The sequence below is a fragment of the Callospermophilus lateralis genome, chromosome 7, assembly GCF_048772815.1.
Source record: "Callospermophilus lateralis isolate mCalLat2 chromosome 7, mCalLat2.hap1, whole genome shotgun sequence".
NCBI lineage: Eukaryota > Metazoa > Chordata > Mammalia > Rodentia > Sciuridae > Callospermophilus > Callospermophilus lateralis.
In genome coordinates this window covers 29,494,532-29,514,909 of record NC_135311.1, presented here as the reverse complement: position 1 = coordinate 29,514,909, position 20,378 = coordinate 29,494,532, and the positions used below count along the sequence as shown (strand labels likewise).

General features: G+C 38.5%; 2 pseudogenes; both read right to left on the bottom strand.

The window, feature by feature from the left end:
• Nucleotides 1-352: 352 nt before the first annotated feature.
• LOC143404144 (transcription factor JunD-like) lies at nucleotides 353-13,731 on the bottom strand (annotated as a pseudogene).
• A 4,627-nt stretch (nucleotides 13,732-18,358) lies between these two features.
• Nucleotides 18,359-20,149, bottom strand: LOC143404143 (uncharacterized; annotated as a pseudogene).
• Nucleotides 20,150-20,378: the final 229 nt, after the last annotated feature.

The following is a 20,378-nucleotide window of genomic DNA, read 5'->3' as shown; positions in this document are numbered from 1 at the left end:
GTCAGGGTGGAGGCTGCTCCCCACAGAGCCCCCTTCCACAGGGATGTGTTGATGTGTATGAAGGGGCAGTCAGGGCGCGAAGGTTTGTGCAACACAGGACAGCATCACTGGGAACAGAGGCAGCGCAATGGGGGAGGGGGTCATGCGCTTGCCCCACCCCATGAGCAGGGGGTCCCGCTTGTTGAAGTCCAGGGCGCCCTCTCTGAGTTGTGGGCACCCACGGGGATATCCCTGGGGACCCTACCCTCTCCAGTTGCCAGGGCTGCATCCTCTCCAAGTCGGGGCGCCCACCCCTTCCTCCGTGAGCCCGCCCCTCAAAGAGGGGGTCCACGCATGCACCAGGTGTTCGGGCTCAATATGCAGGTTCCTGATGCTGGAGCAGCAGCTGGCAGCTGATGTTGATGTGGCTGAGGATTTTCTGCTTGAGCTAGGCCACCTGCAGACTGGCAGTGGATGCCAGCTCCATATTCTGGCTCTTGAGCGTCTTCACTTTCTCCTCCAGGCCCGCAAGATGCGCTCCAGCTTGCAATTGTGGCACTTGGAGGCTGTGATGCAGTTGAGCAGCCGCTTGCGTTCCACCTTGATGTGCTCCTGCGTGTCCATGTCGATGGGTGACAACCCCTGGCTCTCTCGGAAGTTTGGCATGTCAGACATCCTCTGTAGCTAGTCCTTGAGCACTGCCAGGTGCTGCCCCAGTGCCGTGGCGGGGGTGGGGGTGGGGTGCTCTGTGGCCAAGGCGACCATCGCAATGCCCCCAGCATCCCCAGCGCCACCTGAGTAGCTGCTCAAGTTCCAATAGACCGCTGCCTCAGTCGCCGCCACCGAAGGTGCTGCACTGGATGTCATGCCAGGGGGGTCCTCCTGTGGCATCCGCAGCAGCGGCTGCACCCGCGTCCAGCTGGTTCTGCTTGTGCAAATCCTCCAAGGCCTTGACAAGGTCCTTGGTGAACTCCTGCTCCTCACTGGCCGCCACTAGGGTAGAGGAACTGCGTGCTCATCAGCGTGGTGGCAACCAGCCCATTAGACTGTATAATGAGGTGCTCAAGCTCAGGAGAGGGGAGCTTGAGCAGCTCCAGGTCCGGCGAGGAAAGCAGGCCCTGGGGTACACACCTGGCTGGGGGCGCCGTCTGCATGCAGGGGGGCCGTTGGTGCCTCCACTACCTGCTCGCTCTGGCTCAGCCTCAGCGCACACTTTTTCCTCTTGGTGCCGGCTACCACAATCCGCCCTGCCAGGGGAACAAGAGGTCTGGGGACACTAAGTTGCTGCTGCTGCCACTGGCGCCACCAATAGGCCCCGCTCAGCGCTCCATCACTATAGAACAGTGTTTCCATGCTCCACCTCCCATGCTGCTGCGCTGTTGGGGGTGGGGGGGAGTGGGCCGCGGCCTCCCAGGGGGCCACGCCCCCCACTTCCCTGTCACTGGGCCCTATGTCCACCCAGGGCGCCTCCGCTGCTCCTGGTTCTCTGATAGTGGCGGCTTTATTATTATTATTATTATTATTATTATTATTATTATTATTATTTTAATATATTTTAGTTGTCAATGGAGTTTTTATATTTATTTATTTATTTATTTATTTGTGGTGCTGAGGATTGAACCCAAGGCCTCAAACATGCCAGGAAAGTGCTCTACCACTGAGCCACTCCAGCCCTAGAAACATTATTCTTAAGGGAGAAACATTTAAAGCATTCCCTCTAAAATTGAAAAAAAGTAAAAGGATGCCCTTTTTTTGCCACTTCTATTCAACATCCTCCTTGAAACTCTATCCAAAACAATTAGAAGAAAAAATTAAAGATAAATGAATAGAAAAAGAGGAACTCAGACTATCACTATTTGCTAATGACATGCTTCTATATTTAGAAAATCCAAAAAATTTCACCTGAAAACTTTCTTGACTAATAAATAAATTCAGCAAAATAGCACAATATGAAATAAACACCCATAAACCAAATGCATTTCTATACTTAATCCATGAATCCACTGTTTAAAAAAATTAGGAAAACCACTCCATTAACAATGGCCTCAAAAAAGAAAAAGAAAAAATAAAATAAAATACTTGGGATCAATCTAAAAAAAGAGGTAAAATACCTCTACAATGAAAACTACAGAACACTAAAGATAGAAATGGAAGATCTTAGAAGATGTAAAGATGTTCCATGCTCTTGGATAGGCAGAATGATCTTGGACAAAATGGCAAATCTAACAAAATAGTTATACAGATTCAATGCAATTCTTTTTAAACTCCCCATGACATTCCTAATAAAACTAGAAAAAGCAATCATGAAATTCATTTGAAAAATAGAAGAGACACAATAGTCAAAGCAATTCTCAACAAAATGAGTGAATCAGTAGGCATCACAATACTAGATCTTAAACTATACTACAGAGAAATAGTTAAAAAAAAAATGTACCCAAAGACATGTAGACCAGTCCATACTAGTCAAAGGTGCCAACAACATAAATTGGAGAAAAGATAACCTGTTCAACAATTGGTGCTGGGAAAACTGGAAATCTATTTGTAAAAAGATAAAATTAAACCTCTGTCTCTCACTGTGCTCAAAAATAAACTCAAAGTAGATCAAAGACTTAGACAAGAGAACAGAGACCCCGTGCCTAACAGAAAAAAAAAAAAAAAAAGAAGAAGGTCCACATTCTCATCATGTTAGCTTAGGACCTGACTGATTTCTTGAATCACAAGAAGTATAAAACACAAACAGTATAATTAGGTATCAATAAATGGGATGGATTCAAACTAAGAAGCTTATTCTCCACAAAGAAAACAATCTATAACAATAAGAGAGAGCCTACAGAATGGGAAAATAAATCTTTACCACACACACATGGTAATAATCTCCAAGATATATAAAGAACACAACAAACTTTAATGCCAAAAAAAGAGACATAATCCATCAATAAATGGACTAGAGAACTGAGCAAGACACTTCACAGAAGAAGAAATACAACTGATCAACAAACATATAAAAAAGATCATCATCTTTAGCAATTAGATAAATGCAAATCAAAGCTATTTCAATATTTAATTTCACTGCAATTATAATGGCAATTATCAAGAAAACAATCAATAATAGTGTTCATACAGATATGAGAGAAAAGATACACTCATACATTGCTGGTGGCCACATCAATGTAGAATAGGTCAACTCACAATAACTAAACTAAGGAACCTACCTAGGTACCCTTCAAGATATTAATGGATAAATAAGATGTGATATCTTTGCCACCCTGTAATTCACTTTTTAGTGGTTTTTAGAACAAGAGATTCCTGCCTTTCTTTTTAAAATAATCTCTTCCAGAAATACATGTCATTACATTTCCCTGATTTTCTATCTCCTTAACTGGATGCCCTCACTCTCTATCTCCTTCTTAGACTTTTCTTCTCTGTTGCTAAATATAGGTTTCTCTGAGCCCCAGCTCAGAGAAAAACTCCCTGTACTTGTATATCTTCACCCACACACAGGGTCATGCTCAGTCTCATGGCAGTATTTTCCGAATTCCCTTCCCTCCCAAATATTCATTTTCTTCCCAGTCCTCTCCTGTCACCTTCAGACATGTTCATATGGATATCTAGGAAAAATCACAAACATCAACACAAAAGCCATCCTCAAGACTAGCACTCTTTTTCCTGACTCATGTGGTCTTTCTGCCCCATACAGGATTGGGTATCAGCAACTACCCTAGAGTGCTCAAGTCAAAAATCCAACAATTGTCCTTGGTCTTTTCACCATTACACTCACCCCAATCCATCCCCAAACCTTTCTTATCTTAAAGACAATATTATAAATATATATATATATATATATATATATATATATATATATATATATGTGTGTGTGTGTGTGTGAGAGAGAGAGAGAGAGAGAGAGAGAGACAGAGAGATCCATATATTCAAAATTATAAATATATAAGTATACAATTATATGTATATTAAATATCTATAAAATATATAATTATAAATAAATAAATCAGGTTAAACTACTTTTATTCCTATTATCAAGTCATGCCATCATGTTATGTCATACATATTCTATTGATAATCATACTCATGGGGACAAGTTCTGCCATTTAGGCCACATATTCTCCTCATATCAAAGGACTCAAAAGCTGCTTTTGCCAAAAAGCACTGATTATTCACTTAGGCCTACAGATGCCCAATGGACAACTACAAGTGAGATAAAACTTGGCATCTCTGAGATATATTTATTCTATTTATTGGCTCATAATAATCACAACATAGAAAAGAGAAAGAAATACCTGCAGTATTAGTAAGGACTCCTGAAACATCCCAGGCACAACAGTATAGGAAGAGGTTGTGACTGAATTGAAACCCTTACCCTACTTCTGAATAAAAATGTGAAAAAAAATACACACACACACACACACATACACACACACAAACATACATACATACACTGGTTAGTGAGTGTAATACTCCCTTTCTTACCTGGATGATTAATTTCGTAATGCAATTAATGAAGATTTGTATAAAAAATTTAAAAACTGCTTGTAGAACAAGTACTAAAGGGCTTTCTAAAATGTTTCATATCCAAGCCAATCAATAAGGAGGCAGATATTTTGGTGTACACTAGAAACCTAAATGGTTTTGCAGATGTGTAAATATTCATAATCAGTCTCACTTCATCTCTTTAAACAAAAACAACAAAAAACTACCACCACAATGTTCTAACATTTGTTTGATGGTACACTAAGCTAAAGCCTTAACAGTATTTTTACTTCATTAGATCATTAGAAATTAAGTACTCTTTGGAGTTAATTGGCAAATTAAAAAAAAACTCATTAAATTAAATGTTATTTCATTTTATACCCTTTCACACTTTTTGAATGAGCATTATCTTATAAATGAAGCTACATCACAAGTTACTAAATTTATACATATTTATTCGCTATCAAGTTAAAATGATTATTTCTCCATGAATTATGCTGTAATTGATAATAATTAAGAAGAAGCTTAATTTAATCTACCTCCCCATCCCTAGTACAAATTTCTCTCTAGCACATCTGACACCTTCATCTATCATACTGTGATATGATGTGATCCAATCTGAAACAGTAGTGTAAAACTCTGGATGGTATCTTCCAGAATGGTTCTATAAAACTCTGCACTAACATTTGCTCAGCCTAACAATTTCTTAAGATAATGAGATATTTATTCTTCATTTTTTTTGTTTCACCCAAACTTGAAAAGCATCTGTAATGATTAAAATAAATATAAAGTGAATATCTAAATTACTTTTCATAAAACAAATAAAAAATGATAGCAGTTACCGCATTTTCTAAGGTCATTAATAACTTTAGAATTTTTAAATATGACTTTTACATATATTTCATGTTTGTATTCCTGTTTTAATAACAAAAGTATAAATACTTGCTAAATAAGATTAAAAATAGTCTACATTACAACAGTGTTTTTGTAGGCCTAGGTGGACAAATGAAAAAACTGGGCTTAAAGAGGAGATTCCATATGTTTCAAGTTAGGGGAGGAAAAAAAAGTTTATGCCACAATTACTTTTATAATTTCAATTAATATCTATTCAGCAATTGTTTTATAAATATCTCTTTTGAAAAACAAAACAAGCTTCTTCATACACTTACAAAAAATTCTTCATTAACTTTACATAAGTGCAGCCACTTGGCAGCATAGATATATTTTACCCCAAGCTTATATGATTTCATGATTCTTTTTGAAATTGTCATCCTTGACACATTTATATTCAGAATATTGTCTTTAGAATACATATAAATAGTTTTAAAATATATACGAAATATTCTTGTTAACCACATAAATCTCCAAATGAAGAAAACCTGTCTAGCATTATACAAATATCTTGAATGTGAGATAAGCAAGTACACCTTGAAATAATGCTTAACTAATCACAAAGTGACAATTCTGTAATAGATTGCTACTATTAGACAAAAGTAAATAAAACTGTCATGATAAGATAAAAAAAAAACAAAGAGAAATAAGCAGTGATCACTGTTTTGTCATTAGAGAAAGTAATATCCAAAACAGCTCAATAAAAAAGGAGGGAAAGCCCACAGCTGTACAAGTAAAGAAGAGGCCTGGTCAAATCAGTACTAGAAGCTAGATACAATTCAGGGATAAGAGTGACACCTAAACATCTATCAAAGAATGGAACAATGGGCTGCAAATAGAAGGCAACTGTTTTTAGGTTCAGGGTATGCCACATACTGAAGAATAATATTACATGGGCACTGGCTGAAAAATAACCAAGCTATTCTCAAAACTGCTCTTTATTAAAGACTGAGTTAGGACTATTAACTGAGGATATTCTTTTGAAATCATTGGTAGTCTTAATTAGGTCACTTAATATGCAAATGGTCCCAGCAAGTATAATCAATTGTGTCTGAAACTTTAATGTTTTGAGCAACTTAAATTCTAAGGAAACAGAGAAACCCAGGAAAAAGTCATGCAAATGTGGAGACAGAAGTTGGAGATCTACATGTCAAAGAGTGCACCTCAAAGGAATTCATTCCAGAAATTACCTTGATATACAAATTCTAGAATTAGGAGAAATAAATTTCTGTGTTACCCCATCTGTGCATTGTCTTACAACAGCCCTGTGAAACTAATGCAGACCATTTGGACACACATACACTGTCCCTGCCCCCTGGCTTAATGAATATACAATTGGATCACATCACCTTTCAACAGCATTGAAAGGCTGACCTGCTGCAAGAAAAGACATGTCTTACTATAATATTCTTAAGGTATGCAAAAACACAGCTCCTGACCTGATGGGGATATAGAGATTTATGGTATGGCACAGTAATACAAATATATACTATTTCACCTCCTTCATCAGTGTAACTCTCACTTCTCTTTGTGTCAAATCTTTTCTGGAGAGGATGTTTGTATACAAGTTTTGTAAAAGAACTAGGAGGCCAATGGAGTTGACTGGTACATGGGCTACCTGGGGCAGGTGGCTAAAACAAAAACAGTAACGTCACAAAAGAAATATTCAGTGTCCAACAATGAATATTTGACAATGATGTGAAAATAATTTTCCTGTTATTTCTACATGTATGTAATCTGAATATCACACCTATTATGTTGTCAAGAGAAATAATACAGTCCAGATTATTTTGGAAAGGGCATGTAGGTCATTCAAGTGGTAAAGTTCTAAAAGTTTAGGGAAGTCTTGGGTATTTGTTCTGGCATATTCTGGCCATCTCTGGGTTTTTCCTGTGGAGACAATTCTCCAGAAGGCTCAGCTAACTTCAGACCACAGATATCATTGTGGGTTTTGTGGTGCACTTGCTCTTTCCACAGGAGACAGAATTAAAATGTAGCTTTTTGATGGTCTACAAGAAGCTCTGTTGTATTACATGTAGGACAAAAATTAACACTTACCATCATGGCTGTTTCCACAGGAGTCTCTTCCACTGAAAATTTTTACATACAGATTAGAAATAGATGAATATATGCATAGGTCTCCATACATTGGATTACATAATTAGGTCTTTGGATAATTATTTCAGTAGAAAAACTAGAATCCAATATTTAAATATCCACCCTACCACACATGTCCTGATAACCTAATTCTGCCATTTCAGGTGCCCACAATTACTGCCCTCCCCCCACCCCCCAAACACACAGAGAAGGGGACGGTCTAAAGACTTTCCACCTGTGATCCAAGTTAAAAACTTGCCTGGATTGCTCTTCTCTGGACTGCTCTCTTTTACCTGTAAATACCTCCTGATAAATAGTCATAGATCCTGGTGTGAAGGCTGAGACAACATGTAAATATTCTCAGGACATTTTTGTGCCTAGAACCCTGGAAGGTTTGCATACATCATAAAAACAAATTTTTATCTTGTGCATCTTCATTTAAATGAGCTGAATAATGCACCCTCTCTGGAATGTGTGTACCTGGTTACCAGAGTTCTATTTGGTTCTAATGCTGAGAAATTGAGGTTAACTCTTCAAAGTTTCATTACCTTGGCTACTTCCTATAATAAGACCACCATAAAACATTCTTTAGAGTGCTGAATTTTTATCTCTTTATCTGTGTAAAAAAAAATACAAATGGATGTGGTCTTTTAGTCTCTTGGGAAGTTGTCAATACATCTTGTAAAAGGACTATAAGGCCAGGGGAGTTGACTGCACAGGGGCTACCTGGGGCAGGGAGCTAAAACAAAAACAGTAGCAACAGAAAAGAAATATTAAGTTCTCAATAAACCCTGAAAATGATATGTGCACACTTTGGTGAAGGCTTCCAGCAGGTGTGGCAGGTGTCCTAGAGTAGACTTGGACCTGGATGGCAACATTAGAGCCTGATTTTTTTTTTAGTTTAATCTGGAGGCAGAATAAGATCAGAACAGAAGAGACATCATAGAGGACAGACATGTGTACAACCCAGCTGTCCCTGGGCTCCCTTGCTCTCTGGTGAGGCATTTTTTGAGAGAAATACCTGTGGTGACCACATGATGGCAGTTTGCACAGCTCAAAGCAAACCTGGGCATTCTGTCTGGCTCCCACCACTCACCTGGATCTTCGGACCTGGGTGCTCACCTGCCTTTCTACAAAAGTAAAAAATACTCTGCCCAGAGGTGCATCCATAATTGCAGATGGACACTCTGAATTTTACAAAGCAAAACAAAACAAAACAAAAACCCCAGCCTTACTAATTGCCCACCTCTGGCTGCTTGTTTTGATGCAAACAGAGCAGATCTGATCCAAAACAGAGTTCTGTATCTTGCTCCCCAAATATCAGGGGTGCAAAAAAATCACATATTACAGACAAGACTTATTGTTAAGAGAGGGTCAAGGGTCTCTCTCTTCAAGGAAAAAGGAATATTTGGCTTTCATTGTGAATCCAGGAAAACTAATTCCATATTTTTCTAATTCTATTAATAACTCCATATACATGCCAATGAATAAATACATAACCAGGTACCTTGCTCCTCATTGCCCTAGTTAAATGTGGGCTACCTTGAGATTCCCTGCTCCCTTGGATCCCTTCACCTGCATATCAATGCAGCAGGTGTACAGTCCCTTCTGCTCCTCTTTGAAGCATCCTGAACTTCTACCTAATTATTTTCACCTTTGGCAGACTCCACTTGGAAAGAGATTCAGAAATTCCTGGAATAAACCTAAAGACATTTCATCATCATGCTATGATGCTATCAATTTCTTTCTGTGTTCCTATTCACTATTTTTAAATTTATTTTATTTTAGTTATTCTTTTTAATTAAATATGACATAGAATTTATTTTGGTAAAATTATACAAGCATAAGAATTCCTATTTATGATTAATAATTATTTGAGGCTGGGTCTATAGCTCATCAGTAAAGTGTTTGCCTCACACATGTGAAGAAGTGCGTTTGATCCTCACTACCACAAAAAATAAATAAAATAAATAAAGATATTGTGTTAATTTAAAAAAATGATTCATAATTATTCTAATGATACTATGCTTAAGTATAGTAATGCATTTGGTTTATGGGTGTTTATTTTATATTGTGCTATTTTGCTAAATTTATTTATTAGTCAAGAAAGTTTTCAGGTAAAATTTTTTGGACATTCTAAATATAGAAGCATGTCATTAGCAAATAGTAATAGTTTAAGTTCCTCTTTTTCTATTCATTTATCTTTAATTTTTTTCTTCTATTTGTTTTGGATAGAGTTTCAAGGAGGATGTTGAATAGAAGTGGCAAAAAAAGGCATCCTTTTACTTTTTTTGAATTTTAGACGGAATGCTTTAAATTTTTCTCATTGGATTCTTAACCATAATTCTTGCAGATTTTAGAGTTATAAAAAATATCTTTATCTCCCTGGTTTTCAGAATCTGGTATGTGGAGAGAGTCACAGAAATTCCCTTCTTCAAGGTAATGTGGATTTCTCTTATGGACCTTATTTCGTGACTGATTTTCTCCTGCAGATAACAGATAGTTCAATGAAGAATGTGATATACCCTATCCACTTAAGTCAGGCAGATTCAGGTTAATTTCTTTGTGAAAAGGAAAGCATGTGGGGGTCAGCACAGTGGGCCCACTGTATAGAATTATTCCCTGAACCTCAGGGTCCCACCACTCACATCTGTCCTATATCATTTAATAAGAAGTAGTTTAGCCCAAGGCATAGTATGATTGATCCTTGGTCCCAAAGACTGGGCCCCAGAAAAATGTTTCACCAGAGAACTGGATAAAAATATGGATTTTCAGGCTTCATCTCAGCCTTACTATATGAGACTCAGAGTGGCTCACAAATCTTAATATTCATAATCCATTTAGTTGCATGGTTGGGGCTGAGAATCTATGTCCTGATTTGGTCTCTCCTCCAATAACAAGTTTTTTTGTTTGTTTGTTTTTTTACTAGTTTATACAAAAATATTATGGTCTCAATAAGTAATACCTAACTAACCTGCATCTAAAATTGTCTAGTTGCAGCCCTGGTGTACAGACCCTGAGATCCAAGGGGCTGGGTGTATGGAACCCAACTGCTCAGATCTTCAGGGAATCCTGTTGCAATATCCCCATTTAGACCCTCAACAATACCACCCACAGCTAATTGTCAAATCCCTGTAAATGTTTTGGTCTTTACTTCTCTTCCAGAGAAGAAAGCAATACTCAATCTGTTGTTTAGGAAGATTAAAGGGGGCTGAAGTTTTGGCTCAGTGGAAAAGTGTTCTCCTATCATGCTTGAGGCACTGGGTTTGATCCTCAGGACCATATAGAAATAAAATTAAAGTTTTATGTCCACCTAAAACTAAAAACATATTTTTAAAAGTTAAAAAAAATCTCTAAAGGCCATGTAACTGCACTGTAACCATGATTGGGTGGATCATGGTTTTCTTAAATGAATATTCTGGATCACAATGTGCAGATCCCCACAGTTTCCCAATAAAACCACTAGATGGAAAGAGTGTGTTTTGTTTGTTTGTTTTCTTTGCTAGTGGTGGGGACTTTGTAGGTGGATCTGACTTCTCTTTGTTGCTCCCATCAGAGTCTCTGAAGTGTTCCTCACTGAGGGAGATTTTACTGCAGATAGCAGGAAGTGATATTAAGCCACAGTCTTTGACTACATGGAACAATGGCTATAGGATTTTAATAGAAATTTTTTTTTCAGAATGTTACAGGTCCTCCTCCCCATACACAAGAGGCTGACAATTTCTCCACAGCCTGAAGTCCTGGTGGTGGCAGTGCTATGGTCACAGGCCCTAATAATACCAATCTGGAGGAGGAAAGTGGATACAGGATATTTTCTTCTCATGAAAAGTATACTATGGTTTTATGAACACCCAGACATATGGCCTGCCTTCTTTGATGCTTTAAAGTATTGATTGAGAAGGTAAATGAGAAGGTGGAAAGATAACTCAAATTTGAATCTTGGGTCCAAGTCTAGCTCCACTCCAGACTATTGTGGCATTTATCTGCTCCTGTGCCTCTTCTGCAACCCACATTTTCATCCATGGCAGAAGAGGCTGTATGCAACAGGACAGTGCTTGCACAATTCCCACATCCCAGGAGCAGTGCTCCTCCTTCCCTCCCACTTCTGGCAGCCCTTTGTGTTTCCCAACACTAAGATGGGAGGGCTTAACAGAAAGCAGGGGCTTGGGTGCCTTCCCATGACTAAAACCCAGGGATGCAAGTTACAGACACAGTTGCCCTGGCCCCTTTGAGAAGCTTTATGTTTGACATTGTAGTAAGAGTGCCTTGGGTTTGTTTTAATCAGGTATGGGAGACTCACATAAACACAGGGACTGTCACAGAGATCTACAGTTTTCCATAAGCAGAAGTGCAGAGCCATTTGGGAAGCTTCAGGGTTGGTCAGGAGATGAGCATGTGGAAGGTGATGGAGAACATGGGAAAGAGACTTTCTTGTATTTGTGCAGAAAGATGAGACAGCATAAGTGAATTTAGGGTTAGTATGCTATAATTTTAGTTAGCTTTAGGGGGCATGGACCATCTCTGGTATTCTGGTACCTGACATGCTGTGATTAGATCAAACAAAGACTGACCTTGGATGGTAGAATCACAATAGGGAAGATAGTGGTGGTATGGAAATTATATTGTTTAATTTGCACATGGTGAACAACTTGGGGATTTGGCTAACTATCTCTAAGAATTAGCTCTCTCCAAAAGGTCATGACCCAGTGCAGTGGTCCCTGCCTGGGTGCAGTGGTACATGCCTGTAAACCAAGTGACTCAGGGGACTAAAACTGGTGGATTGCAAGCTCAAGGCCAGCCTGAGCATTTTAGAGAGACCCTGTCTCACAGTAAAATTAAAAAAAAAAAAAAAGCACATATAGGGATCTGGTTCAGGTATAGTAGAACAACTGTAGAATGCTCCTAAGTTAAATCCCCAGTACCTTCCTCTGCCCCAATATACACCCACCCACCCACACACACACAAGCAGTCTAAGAAGTCATTCCCTTCATGGTCAGCAAAGCACCATTGTCAAAGAAAGAGAGTCCCAATAGAAAAAGGCCTTGGTAACACAAATACTGTTTATTTCCACAAAAAAAGATAGTGACTCTGTAGGTGTTTCTAGCAGCATGCTCTCTGCTCCCTCAGGCAAGGGTGTTTATAATCTTGTAGGTCACATGCTTCAAGGACCCTAAGCAGCCTTGTGGGTGACTGCAGAGCAGCAAGACTCCTTGTTTTAATGGAGTATCTTCCAGTGAGGCATAAAGCTTGGCCAGCAGAGCAGAGAATTCTGATGCCAGTCAACAATCTCTCCTCTGTCCTTTGATTCTCCATTTGTCACCAGGTGATACCTGTCTGGGATGAGCTCAGGATGTTTGGGACAAGGACATACTACTCAGGCAGAGAGAAGAGGACAGTGGCCTGGATTTTCATGGCATTGCATCTCACTGGAGGTTTATTCTCTCAGATGGCACTTTGGAAGGGGAAAGTGAAGTACTACACAGAACACTCTGGAATGTGCAGGATCAGAAGTGAAAGGTTTTCTTTGTAGGTGGCAAGATAATGTCAGAGGCCACCAGCTCCAGCATGGGGCTGCAGATTCTGATGGCCTACATGTGTGTGTGTGTGTGTGTGTGTGTGTGTGTGTGTGTGTGTGTGTACACGTGTGAATACAGGTGAAATGCTCAATGACTCAATGTGCATTCTTGGGATAGAAGAGGTGGAAAGACTACTTACTCAATGGGGTTCCTGCTTAGGAAGAATCTTGCCTGTTGTTGAATCAGGGGCATCTGTCTCGACATTGATAACTGACCTGGGACTGGTAAGCTTTGGGAAGGATGGTAGAACTCTTTGACAGAGGTTTAGTAGCACCACAATCAGGCCCAAGTTAATAATTCTCCTGCTTGCAGGTTTTAGGTTTCTTCTGATAATATGCTGTGTGTCTCCCTCTGCTCCTTCTTTTGTTTCTTTCCTCCCTTCCTTACCTACTGGGAGACAATAACTGTGCTTAAAGCACTGGAGAGGAAATAATAAATTAGAAAAATACTAGTTATTTTTTGTGTGGAATATATGATCTACCCAGGGTTCCTGAGCCTTGGCGTGGTTAAACTTAGAGACCAAAGACTTGTTTTTGGTAAGGGGCTTGACCATCATGATGTTTAGTAATCCTATTCCCTACCTTGAAAATCAGAAATGCCTCTAGAAGGCCCAATGTCCACTGGGTGTGACCACTGCCATGGCTGAGAACTACTGAGCAGTGAGGCACGAAGCTTAGTCCACACCTGCAGTGGAGTTTGCATGGATGTCTCTGTGTCTACTTGGGGTCTGTTCAGGGTCTGCTAATGCTCAGAGTCTGGGTTAGTGGGACTTGCAGGGGGTTTAGTGCATACCTGTTGTGAGAGAGAAATTGTCCAGAGGCTATCAAATAAAACAACCATCAACAAAGGCACTATCTTAATATTGTGAGATTATCATGCAGATATTTCTGTTACAGCAAAAGTCAGTGGAGGTATCAGTGCTTTATAGCACTATGGTGATCACTCAGTAACTATAGCTATTTTTTTAAATTAATTTTTATAGTTGGTTGTTCAAAATATTACATAGTTCTTGATATATCATATTTCACACTTTGATTGAAGTGGGATATGGACTCCCATTTTTACCCCATATACAGATTGCAGAATCACATCAGTTACACATCCATTGATTTACATACTGCCATACTAGTGTCTGTTGTATTCTGCTGCCTTTCTTATCCTCTACTATCCCCCCTCCACCCTCCCCTCCCCTCTTCTCTCTCTACCCCCTCTACTGTAATTCATTTCTCCCCCTTGTATTTTTTCCCCTCACTTCCACTTGTATGTAATTTTGTATACCCCTGAGGGTCTCCTTCTATTTCCATGCAATTTCCCTTCTCTCTCCCTTTCCCTCCCACTTCTCATCCCTGTTAATGTTAATCTTTTTCTCATGCTCTTCATTCCTACTCTGTTCTTAGTTACTCTCCTTATATCAAAGAAGACATTTGACATTTGTTTTTAAGGGATTGGCTAGCTTCACTTAGCATAATCTGCTCTAATGCCATCCATTTCCCTGAAAATTCTATGATTTTGTCATTTTTTAATGCAGAGTAATACTCCATTGTGTATAAATGCCACATTTTTTTTATCCATTCGTCTATTGAAGGGCATGAAGGTTGGTTCCACAGTCTTGCTATTGTGAATTGTGCTGCTATGAACATGGATGTAGCAGTGTCCCTATAGTATGCTCTTTTTAGGTCTTTAGGAATTAGATCAAGTAGGGGACTAGCTGGGTCAAATGGTGGTTCCATTCCGAGCTTTCCAAGAAATCTCCATACTGCTTTCCAAATTGGCCGCACCAATTTGTAGTCCCACCAGCAATGTACAAGTGAACCCTTTTCCCCACATCCTCGCCAGCACTTGTTTGACTTCCTAACGGCTGCCAATCTTACTGGAGTGAGATGGTATCTTAGGGTGGTTTTGATTTGCATTTCTCTGACTGCTAGAGATGGTGAGCACTTTTTCATGTACTTGTTGATTGATTGTATGTCCTCCTCTGAGAAATGTCTGTTCAGGTCCTTGGCCCATTTGTTGATTGTGTTATTATCTTGTCTAATTTTTTTAGTTCTTTGTATATTCTGGATATTAGGGCTCTGTCTGAAGTGTGAGGAGTAAAGATTTGTTCCCAGGACATACGCTCCCTATTTACCTCTCTTATTGTTTCTTTTGCTGAGAAAAAACTTTAGTTTGAGTAAGTCCCATTTGTTGATTCTAGTTATTACCTCTTGTGCTATGCGTGTCCTATTGAGGAATATGGAGCCCGACACCATAGTATGTAGATCATAGCCAACTTTTTCTTCTATCAGACACCATGTCTCTGATTTGATATCAGGTTCCTTGATCCACTTTGAGTTAACTTTTGTGCATGGCGAGAGAAAGGGATTCAGTTTCATTTTGTTGCATATGGATTTCCAGTTTTCCCAGCAACATTTGTTGAAGATGCTATCCTTCCTCCATTGCATGCTTTTAGCCTCTTTATCAAATAGAAGATAGTTGTAATTTTGTGGATTGGTTTCTGCATCCTCTATTCTGTACCATTGGTCCACCCACCTGTTTTGGTACCAGTACCATGCTGTTTTTGTTACTATTGCTCTGTAGTATAGTTTGAAGTCTGGTGTAGCTATACCACCTGATTCACACTTCCTGCTTAGCATTGTTTTTTCTATTCTGGGTCTTTTATTTTTCCATATGAATTTCATGATTGCTTTCTCTATTTCTACAAGAAATGCCGTTGGGATTTTGATTGGCATTGCATTAAACCTATAGAGAACTTATGGTAATATCGCCATTTTGATGATGTTAGTTCTACCTATCCATGAACAGGGTATATTTTTCCATCTTCTAAGATCTTCTATTTCTCTCTTTAGGGTTCTGTAGTTTTCATTGTATAAGTCTTTCACCTCTTTTGTTAGGTTGATTCCCAAGTATTTTTTTTTATTTTTTTTTTGAGGATATTGTGAATGGAGTGGTTGTCCTCATTTCCATTTCAGAGGATTTGTCCCTGATATACAGAAATCCCTTTGATTTGTGTGTGTTGATTTTATATCCTGCCACTTTGATGAATTTATTTATTAGCTCTAATAGTTTCTTTGTAGACCCATTTGGGTCTGCTAGGTATAGAATCATGTCATCTGCAAATAGTGATAATTTGAGTTCTTCTTTTCCTATTTTTATGCCTTTAATTTCTTTCATCTGTCTAATTGCTCTGGCCAGTGATTCAAGAACTATGTTGAACAGAAGTGGTGATAGAGGGTATCCCTGTCTTGTTCCAGATTTTAGAGGGAATGCCTTCAGTTTTTCTCCATTCAGAATGATGCTAGCCTGAGGCTTAGCATAGATTGCTTTTACAATATTGAGGTATGTTTCTGTTATCCCTGTAACTATAGCTATTATCATTTGAAAAAAAAAGAACACTTTTTAAATGATGCAATTGTCCAGACTGACACACTGCAAATACTGAGTCTGACTACCACAAAACCTGAGTTTATTTGTCTTTTTTTCCCCCCTTTTTTTTTGTACATAAGATCAAACCAAGGTGCTCTCTACCACTGAGCCACATCCCCAAATCTTTTTTAGAGTTAGGATCTTCCTAAGTTGCTTAGATTCTTGTGAAATTTCTGAGGATGAATTTGAACCTGTGGTCCTTCTTCCTCACCCTCCCCTGCTGCTTGGATCACAAGTGTGTACCACTGTGCCCAGCTGAAGACTGAGTCTTCCAGAATCCTGAGAGAATCTGAAGTACTGCAGTGAAAGAGATTTTCTCATACTTTATTAACTGTCAAAACCATCATTCCCTGGGAAGAAGCACGTTGAAGGCTGAGCCAAGGATGAGTCCGGGGAAAGGTTTCACTTTCTGAGCTTTCACAGTGTGGCTGGGGATGGACCTGCATTTTTCTGAGTGACACAATGGTACCTTATAAGAGTTGCTGGCAGGATGGACTCATCAGTTCAAATGCTTTTCATTTACACCATTTTTTCAACCATTCTTATTTTCCAAATGTAACAACATTATGGATTTGTAAAGTGTGCAGGGCTGTGGTATTCTTTTAAGAAAAAAAAAAGGCAGCTGTGTTTCATCAGGTACTGGATCAGTGTTCTCTAAAACTGATGTCATATATATGCAAGCAGAGCCACATGTTGGATACAAAGACACACAGTGCTTCCCCTGGTCTGTATAGTAAATGCTCTATAGTATATTTAGGGGTGGGTGAAAGGTAGTGTGCTCGTTCTCATTTGTGCAGATCCTCTGGAGGCTCAGGGGGCTCAGGGGTCATGGACAAGACTTCTGGTGTCTATTCAGTGTAATCATTCAAACCAACTACATGTGTGGATTTAACAACAGGATGTGTTTCATTTTGCTGTTCAATATCTTTGTTTCTCAGTCATCTGGTTTCAAACTTGTAAACACTGCATTTGATGTAGAAAGCTAAATTGTATCATGCAGGACATTTTAAAAGCCAGAATCTGATGCCTGAAATATGACAAAAAGAGCTTTTGAATGATTTTATAGACACCAAATCCTGAGTAAAATTTTGTATCTAACTGCAGAGCAAGAGACATTAACTTCTGGATGTAGTGGTGCATGCCTCTCATCCATGTAGCTTGGGAGGCTGATGCAGAAGAATCGCAAGTTCAACTCCAGCCTTAACAAAAGTGAGGCCCTAAGCAACTCATTAAAATTGTGTCTCTAAAGAAATACAAAATAAGGCTTGGATGTGGCTTAGTGGTTTAGTGCCCCTGAATTCAATCCCTGGTATAGTACAAAAATAAATAAATAAATATTGACAAAGGACCATGCTATCCATCTGAGGTTATGGAAAAAAAACTTTGATGTGATCATAGACTTTAGTCATAAGATAGTTTTATTAAAGTGTTGGTTTGGTACAAAAGTGGCCTTTAAGTTCAAACATAGCTTTTGAAAAAAAGATTATTTTAATTCAATCAATACAGAGTGATTGAGGAAGGGGCAAGTGAACTGGAGTGGTTCACAGGAGGAAAGAGGGCCAAGGTTCCCACTGTGCTCCCTGCTCACTTCCATGGGCTCCTGGGTCATGGCTGGTTGGGCAAGTGTGGGGTTTCATGCAGTCAGCTCTCCAAAACTATCTCCAGGCAACTGTAATTTTTCCTTCCAGTATGAAGTTTCTGGTGACCAATAAGGTGTGATACCACAAAAAATGACTTTTACAGTCTATAGGTGTGTGAGGGTGGTTTGAAGTATGAATCATCTGTTGCATGGTAACACTTGAAGCATACTTAACACTTTGCCACATTCCTTACATTTATATGGTTCTTATCTAGTATGAATTTTTTGGTGAACAATGAGACTTTTCCTAATAGAAATAGCTTTGCCTCATTCTTTACATTTGTGTGGTTTCTCCACACTATGAATTCTTTTGTGTTGAGAAATGTGTGATCTTTGATAAAAAGCTTTTCCATATTCTTTTCACTTGTATAACTTTTCCCCAGTATTAATTCTCTGGTGTTGAATAAGGCATGATTTTTGATTAAAAGCTTTGCCATAGTATTTGCCTTTGTATGGCTTTTCTCCCATATGAAGTCCCTGGGGTTGACTAAGGAATCATCTTCAATTAGAAGCTTTGCAATATTACTGACATTTATATGGTTTCTCCCCAGTATGAATTGTCTGGTGTTGAGTAAGGTTTGATTTTTGATTAAAAGCTTTGCCACATTCTTTACATTTGTATGGCTTCTCTCCAGTATGAATTATCTGGTGTTGCATAAGGTATAATCTTCCATTAAAAGCTTTGCCACATTCTTTACATTTGTATGGCTTTTCTCCAGTATGAATTCTTTGGTGTTGAGTAAGATATGAATTTTGATTAAAAGCTTTGCCACATTCTTTACATTTGTATAGCTTCTCCCCAGTATGAATTTTCTGGTGTTTACTAAGATTTGATTTTTGATTAAATGCTTTGCCACATTCTTTACAATTATATGGCTTTTCTCCAGTATGAATTATCTGGTGTTTAGTAAGGCTTGACTTTTGATTAAAAGCTTTGTCACATTCTTTACATTTGTATGGCTTCTCCCCAGTATGAATTTTCTGGTGTTTACTAAGGTTTGATTTTTGATTAAAGGCTTTTCCACATTGTTTACATTTGTATGGTTTCTCCCCAGCATGAATTCTCTGGTGTTGAGTAAGGTATGATCTTTGATTAAAAGCTTTGCTGCATTCTTTACATTTGTATGGCTTTTCACCAGTATGAATTAGCTGGTGAATAATAAGTCCTGAGTTTCCACTAAAAGCTTTGCCACATATTTTACATTCGTATGGGTTTTCTCCAGTATGAATTTTCTGATGTTGAGTAAGGCATGATTTTTGATTAAAAGCTTTGTCACATTCTTTACATTTGTATGGCTTCTCCCCAGTATGAATTCTCTGGTGTTGAATAAGATGTGATTTTTTATTAAAAGCTTTGGCACATTCTTTACATTTGTATGGTTTCTCCCCAGTATGAATTGTCTGGTGTTGAGTAAGGCTTGATCTTTGATTAAAAGCTTTTCCACATTCTTTACATTGGTATGGCTTTTCTCCAGTATGAATTTTCTGCTGTATACTAAGGTATATTTTTTTTTTGAGAGAGAGAGAGAGAGAGAGAGAGAGAGAGAGAGAGAGAAAATCTTTTTTTAATATTTATTTTTCAGTTTTGGGGGGACACAACATCTTTATTTTTTTTTATATGGTGCTGAAGATCAAACCCAGCACCCTACACATGCCAGGTGAGCGTGTTATGGCTTGAGCCACATCCCCAGCCCCTAAGGTATGATTTTTGATTAAAAGCTTTGCAACATTCTTTATATTTCCAGATTTTCTCTATGCTATGATTACTGTAGTTTTTAAAAATGTTTGAACAACATTTAAAGACACTTTCCCATTTCTTATATTTGTAAGGTTTATCCTCACTGTAAAGCCTGTGATTTTTAGTAATGGATGAATTTTGAGTAAAATGTTTTCTACATTTTTTACTTATAGAGGATTTATCACTGCTCTGATATACAATTGAGGAATCTTTAAGTGCTTTTACATATTTTTGTAACGTGTAGGGATTCCCTCCAATATTAATTCTCTGGTGTTCAGGAATGCTTGCAGTTTTAATAAAAGTGCTTTCACATACCTCATATCTGTAATTTGTTTTTGGGTTATGAAATCTTGGATAAATAAATTTTGGGAATGGGTTAAAACCTTTCTCACTTTTACCATTGTAAAGCTCTTTAAAATGATCATATGGATGTTTTCTAGGATTTAAATAAGAAGTAAATTTTAATGAGTTTTACAGAATTAATATTGCATTACACCAAAAACAAATGTACTGCAAATTACCTAGGGTAGAAACATGTCTATAGATATT